At 47.9% G+C, this 6950-nt stretch overlaps 1 pseudogene; it reads right to left on the bottom strand.

Moving 5' to 3' along the window:
• Positions 1–380: 380 nt before the first annotated feature.
• On the bottom strand, positions 381–5177 carry LOC148685049 (uncharacterized; annotated as a pseudogene).
• Between the last annotated feature and the right edge of the window lie 1773 nt (positions 5178–6950).

Here is a 6950-nt window from a genome sequence, read left to right as displayed (position 1 = left end):
GGCCAGTGCAAAACACTGGCTTTAGGGCCATGTCCACATGGTAAGGGATTCTCTGACTTTCCTGGCGAGATGTTTGGTCTCTCGTAAAACTGTGCAGAACAGAAAGAAACAGAATGAAAGCAGGTTTAAAAACTGATTAATGATTCAGATGTAACCTGAGGAGAAAACAGCTTATAAAGTCAAAGTCAAAGAAACGAGAATTCCGAGACCCACTCTTGCTCATCCAAATCTGCCCCCTTTTTCTGCCCCTGTGTGAAAGCCATTTAACGACAGCTCCCCGGTGTGCCAAGTTTCCTGGATGAGAATAATATCAAAGCCAGTTCAGCATGTAATAAACCTCAGTTCTCTGTTGGATGAAGCCGAGCCATGCAGCTACTTTGTCATGCAGCTACTTTGCCAGCCACAAGATGAAAATGAGTTCTTCTAGGAGGTACTTGGCTCTTGTAGGAAGAAGGCCCAGGTAATTGAGACTGCCACTCCTCTGTTGCAGGCAAGTATGTTATTGCATTCAAATCTATCACCTCCAATTCTTGCCATGGCTCAGCAAAATCAGATTGGTAGATAAAGCCCATTACAGGCTACGAAGTTCAACAGGAACATAAGAGACTTGGATACTTCCTTTGGGAAAGTGTGGGGAGCACAACTATTTGTCCCACAAATGGCCGGAGTCCCCAAGGCTGGGCATGGAAAGGGGCACACCTTGAAGCAAGCTGGGCCTGCAAAGGTTGTTTGTCTTAATTTGCATGTGCAAAGATGTGGTAGTGTGCATTGTATCTGGCTGCTGAAAAGCAAAGAAAAGCAGGGCCGTCTTAAGGTCATTGGGCGCCCTGGTGCAGGGATCCCTCGTGCGCCCCCTCACTCTTTAAAAAAAAGGAAAACTCTTACCTGGCGTGCCGGACGGCGGGAGCCTCACGGCGGCCCCCGCACCTCACAGCAGGGCTGCACTGTGCCGGAGGCCGCCTGCCTGTCCGATGCCGCCGGATTGCCTTCCTCCCTTCTCCCAGCGGAGCAGGGTGCCTGGGCAGGCTGGGCCATGCAGGGTTCCTTCCCACCAACAGGGTGCTGCGTTTCATTGGTAGAGGTGCTGCCATGTGGCGTCACCTCTACCAATGACATGCAGTGCTCTCGCGGCGCGGCTGGTGGAGGGAAAAGGGAGGCCGCCGCGAAGCTCTCCCACTTGCTGGGGCGCCCCTCAGCGCCCCCTGATCGCCCAGGCGCCGTGGTGTATTGCGCCACTAGAGTCAATGGGGGAGCTGGGCCTGAAGAAAAGCAAGTGAGAGAGCTCTTAGTGCCCACAGGAATCGCCCAGAATGAGGCAACATAGGGCAATTTAGCAAAGCATTTACCGGTAAGTGTGTTCTTACAGATACTGTTTACCATGTCATGCTAACCTCAACTTCTCTCATTTATTAAAACTATTCAGTTCCTTAAGCTCTTGTGATATAAAACTTCCTTATTCAATGGATTGGCATGTATTTTCTTTCACTTATTTTATGCATCCCTGTAGTTACTGTGATATTCTTGCATAGAGCATATACATATGTGCCCAGCTTTCAAAGTTCAAACTTCCTTTGGGTCTACAGGAAGCTGCTGTAGGTCAGTATAAGGTGCCTATTTCAGACAAGGTGGCAGCCCCATGCAGATAGTCTTTCTTTTCTGTGCCATGGACTGGCAGTGGCATGAGAAGCAAATCCACTGTTGCAGTCAGCTCTGCAATCTGCATATGGCTAAGGAAGCCATTCAGAATGACAGCCATCATTACATCTTTGGGGAGTAAATTCTATAGTTCAACTGTGTGAAGAAATACTTTCTTTTGTCTGTGCTGAATCTAACAACTGTCAGCTTCAATGGATGGCCCTGGATTCCTTCCTCTAGCCCCTGGACCCAATTGTTTGTCCTTATTGTGGGATAACAAGCCTCATACAGTGGTACCTCTGGTTACTAACTAAATTTGTTCCGGAGGTCCATTCTTAACCTGAAACCGTTCTTAATCTGAGGTACCACTTTAGCTAATGGGGCCTCCCGCTGCTGCCGCGTCGCCAACACGCAATTTTTGTTCTCATCCCAGGCAAAGTTCTTAACCCGAGATACTACTTCCGGGTTAGCAGAGTCTATAACCCAAAGTGTTTGTAACCCAAGGTGTTTGTAACCCGAGGTACCACTGCAGAACTTGCATACCTGAATCTTATTAATGCATGAAGGGGTTAAACCCATAAAGTTAGCTGTCCTTAGCTCACATTGGGAGGGACTAGGTAATCCCAAACTAATTGGCAGTCAGTGCAGTTGCACCAGCATTGGTGCAATATGTTTGCAACCTGGTGAGCACAGACTGAAGCTTCTGTAACTGTCTTCAGAGATACACCCAAGTATAACGTGTCGCAATAATCTAACATACAGGTTATCTAATAGTTACAGGTAGGTAGCCGTGTTGGTCTGGCACCTTAGAGGCCAACTCAGTTTGTTATTGGTATTAGCTTTCGTGTGCATGCACACTTCTTCAGATACACTGAAACAGAAGTCACCAGACCCTTATATTGTATATAGTGAGAGGGTGGGGAGGGGTATTACTTAGAAGGGTGGTGGGAATGGGTGATTGACTGATAGGTGTGGAAACCCGTTGGTGGCTGTTAATGACTGCAATTGGTCTTACAGGAAAAAGCAAGGGGTGAGATGGCTAAATATAGCTTTATCATGTGTAATGAGATAAGAATCCATGAATTTATTCAGACCTGGTTTTATCTTGGTGGTATTGGTGAGTTCTTTTTGGGTGTGTGGAGGGGTGTTGAAGCACAAGGCTTCTGATTTTGCAAAATTTACTCGTAGGCCCGACGCCATTGCAAACATCAACTTATTGCTGACAATATACGCCAAACAAATACTTGACACAGGTTACATTGTTCCTGGCAGCTTAATACTGCACCCATAAAGCTGATAAACCAGTAACACAAGATATTAGTCCACCACATCTATTGCCACACCTGCAAATGTAAAGAAGAACTAGAGTTGTGTGTCCTCAGAATATTGCTGACAGCATACTCCAAAACTCTGGATGATGCCACTAGCAGTTTCATGTAGGTAATAAACAGCATGGGGGGGGGGACCCCGCATTGAAGTCTCAATGGGGCTGCAAAGGTAAAGGTAAAGGGACCTCTACCATTAGGTCCAGTTGCGGACGACTCTGGGGTTGCGGCACTCATCTCGTGTTATTGGCCGAGGGAGCCAGTGTACAGCTTCCAGGTCATGACTAAACCGCTTCTGGTGAATCTGAGCAGCACATGGAAACGACGTTTACCTTCCCGCCAGAGCGGTACCTATTTATCTACTTGCACTTTGATGTGCTTTCGAACTGCTAGGTGGGCGGGAGCAGGGACCGAGCAACAGGAGCTCACCCCATCGCAGGGATTCGAACTGCTGACCTTCCAATCGGCAAGCCCTAGGCTCAGTGGTTTAACCCACAGTGCCACCCGCGTCCCTTCAATGGGGCTGTAGAGAACTTGGAATATACTCAGGGTTGAGTAGTGATTTCATGCTCTTTATTTCAGCTCATAGGAACAGTGATTGAATCCCCCCCCCCAAAAAAAACCCGTCTGGCTTTATATACATTGCAGTGGTACCTCTGGTTGCTCCCTCTGTGAGGGAGCATTCCCAGACCTGCTGAAAGAGGCAGTCATTAAACCGCTTCTTAAAAAAAACATCTTTAGACCCGGGCAATACGGCCAATTACCGCCCAGTCTCAAATCTTCCATTCTTGGGCAAGGTGATTGAGCAGGTGGTTGCCGAACAATTCCGGGCACGCCTGGAGGATGCGGACCATTTGGATCCCTTCCAATCGGGATTCAGGCCTCATCATGGGACTGAAACTGGCTTTGTTACACTGGTTGATGATCTCCAGCGGGCTAAGGACAAAAGTGAGAGCCGTTTCCTAGTTCTGCTGGATCTCTTAGCGGTTTATGAAACAATCGATGATAGCATCCTTCTGGACTTTCTAGAGGAGCTGGAAACTGGGGGCACCGTTATGCAGTGGTTCCACTCCTTCCTCCTGGGCCGTGTTCAGAAAGTGGTGTGGGGGGTGGCTGAATGTTCAGACCCCTGGGCCTTCACTTGTGGGGTGGCTTAGGGTTCCATCCTCTCCCCCATGCTTTTTAACATCTACATGAAGCCGCTGGGAGAGATCATCAGGGGGTTTGGGCTGGGTGTCCATCAATATGCGGATGATACCCAGCTCTACCTCTCTTTTAAATTGGAACCAGTGAAGGCAGTGAAGGTCCTGTGTGAGTGCCTGGAGGCGGTTGTATCGAGCTCCATGCGGCACAGGAGCCCCTCTATTTGCACCTCAATGTAATTTTTTTCTATGTTGGAATGGGGTAACTGGTATACCCGACAGTCCGTGATCTCCGTCGAGTTGCCTTGGTGTGTTGGGCTGCAGGGCCTGGGACTCTTGGGTCAGCCATCTGATGCGGGGCGTTGGGTGGGGCAGGCATAGCACACCCGGGCGATATGTCCCTATTTTCTGAATTGTCTGCACTCTGCATTGCAGAAACGGCAAGTCCTCTTCTCGTGGCTCTCCCCGCAGCTTGCGCAGTTCCCCTCTTCTGGCCAAGGCAGATGGGCGTGTTGCTTGTGTGCGCTGCTGCACTCAGTGCACGTCCTCCCTGTCGGATTTTGAGTCGTTGGCTGGAACCCTTGTGTGGACCTCTCGGAGGCTTCAGATGCCAGGGCCTCCTCTAGGGTGACCTGGAACGTCAGATCCTTCTTGGCGTTGAGGCATCGTTGCAGATTCTCGTCCCTCAGGCTACCCACGAAGCGGTCGCAGAGCATGTTCTCAAGCTCTGTGAAGTTGCAGAGCCTGGTGGCCTGGGGGGAGAGAGGTCACATACTCAGTTATGGCTTCCCCGGGGGCCTGCCGCTTTGTGTAGAAGGCATTGCAGCATGCTACCACTGAAGGCTGTGGCAAGAAGTGCCCCTTCATCCGTGTTGTAGGGAACAATCGTAATCTTTTCAGGTGCGAGGAGGGCCCGGGCGATCTCGAATGTCTCCTCTCCACAGATGAATGTCGTCCTCTTCTTGGCTGTGTTGGTGACATCCTTTGCCTCAAGGAGGAACTGGAAACGGGTGGTGTACCCTTCCCAGTCTCCTGAGGTTGGGCTGGACTGCGTGAAGCTGCTGTCGGTTGCCATTCTGGGTCCTTGGGTCCCGGAGCTGTAGCTTGGATGCACGATGCGATGTAGTGGTGTGACTGGCGGCGGGCTACGGTACGTGGTGCGGTGCGTGATAGTCAGCTCAGCGGAATCCCATCCTTGTCGCCAGTGAAATATACTCAGGGTCGAGTAGCGATTTCATGCTCTTTATTTCAGCTCATAGTAACAGTGATTGAATTTTCTTCCAAATCTCTGGCTGTATATACATTATTTACAAATGGGTCCCATGTGAATGGCTGGTTCTCCTTCCCTCCTGGAGCCTGATTGGTCTAAACCTGCAGGCCAATCGGTTGTTGCATTCTAGGATCCTACCTGACTATTGTTCTAGGATCCAAGCTCAGTACATAACAGAACTCCCCAAGCATCACCCTCTGGAAACAACCAACCAAGGAGGAATGGGAAAACTACAAAACAAAAACACCTACCCACCACTATCCAAGACAGTTGGGCATACAATGGAGAACAAAGATGGTGCCAGACATTCATTTCTGGGAAGGGAAGGAGCAACATCAGAAAATGCACTGATTTGACCATCTCCAGAATGCTCTTCTGTTTGTAATGTAATGTTGCCCTTTATTCGGAAGGATGACGAATCTGCATATAGGCGGGAAGTAGATCATCCTGTCTCCTGCTGCAGCAGGAATAACTTGGTGCTAAATTCCCAAAAGACAGTGGAAATGATAATTGATTTTAGAAGGCATCCTCCCATCTTGTTGCCAATCTCCATTCTTGGTAACATGTAGTGGTAGAGTTCTTTAAGTTCTTGGGCTCTATGATCTCTCAAAAATTGAATTGGTCAGATCAATATTATTATTAAAAAGGTACACCAGAGATTGTATTTTTTGCAACAACTAAGGAAATTTAATCTGCCCCAAGAATCGCTGGTCCAATTTTATAGAGGTACTATTGAAACTGTTCTCTGTAATTCCATTACTGTCTGATATGGTACAGCCTCTAAGCTGGATAAGAAGAGGCTCCAGCAAGCAATAAGAACTGCAGAGAGGGTAATTGGTGTTAGTTTGTCTCCAATAGAGACACTTTATGCCGCTCGAATCAGGAAGAGAATAGAGAGAATTGCTGTAGACCCTTTGCATCCTGGTCATCACCTGTTTGATATACTCCCATCTGGACTCTATATACAAAAACGTCCAGGCACATGAATAGCTTTTTTCTTTGTGCTATCAAACTGTTGAATCTGTAGTTGTGGGTGAAAGGGAGGCCAGTTGGTGGTATGGGGTTTTTAGCTGTGCTGTTGTATTGTGAGGGGAATAGTGTTTGTATGAGGTATGTTTTTCTTTACATTGCAATGTAGTCAAAGCAAAATTCCAAATATGGTTGATACTTGGACAATAAATTATTCTAAATTCTAATTCTAAATTCTACTCAGAAACTGCATTGCACAGCAGTTTGCCATGAATGAGATGAAGGCTGCTCTTGCCTTGACACTCCTGCACTTTGAGCTTTTGCCTGATCCTGCCAACCTCCTGATTCCCATGCTGCAGATTGTCACCCAACCCAGCTGAAGGCTCTCCACTGATGGCTCTCCACTATTACCACAGTAGCAATGCTTGCTTCAGGACTCTCAATTCATGCCAATAAATAAATACATACGTCCCTGATAAGATATATAAGCATCCTACGTGCAAATTATTATTATTACTCTACAGTATTTCCCAATAACAGTGATCTGGATCCAGTGAATTATTACAGTATTTCCCAATAACAGTGATCTGGATGCAGCTCTGAAGGCAG

Source organism: Zootoca vivipara, chromosome 7 (assembly GCF_965207765.1).
Source record: "Zootoca vivipara chromosome 7, rZooViv2.hap1.1, whole genome shotgun sequence".
Taxonomy (NCBI): Eukaryota; Metazoa; Chordata; class Lepidosauria; order Squamata; family Lacertidae; genus Zootoca; species Zootoca vivipara.
Note: the sequence above shows the minus strand (reverse complement) of the source record. Positions and strands in the feature narration are given on the sequence as shown.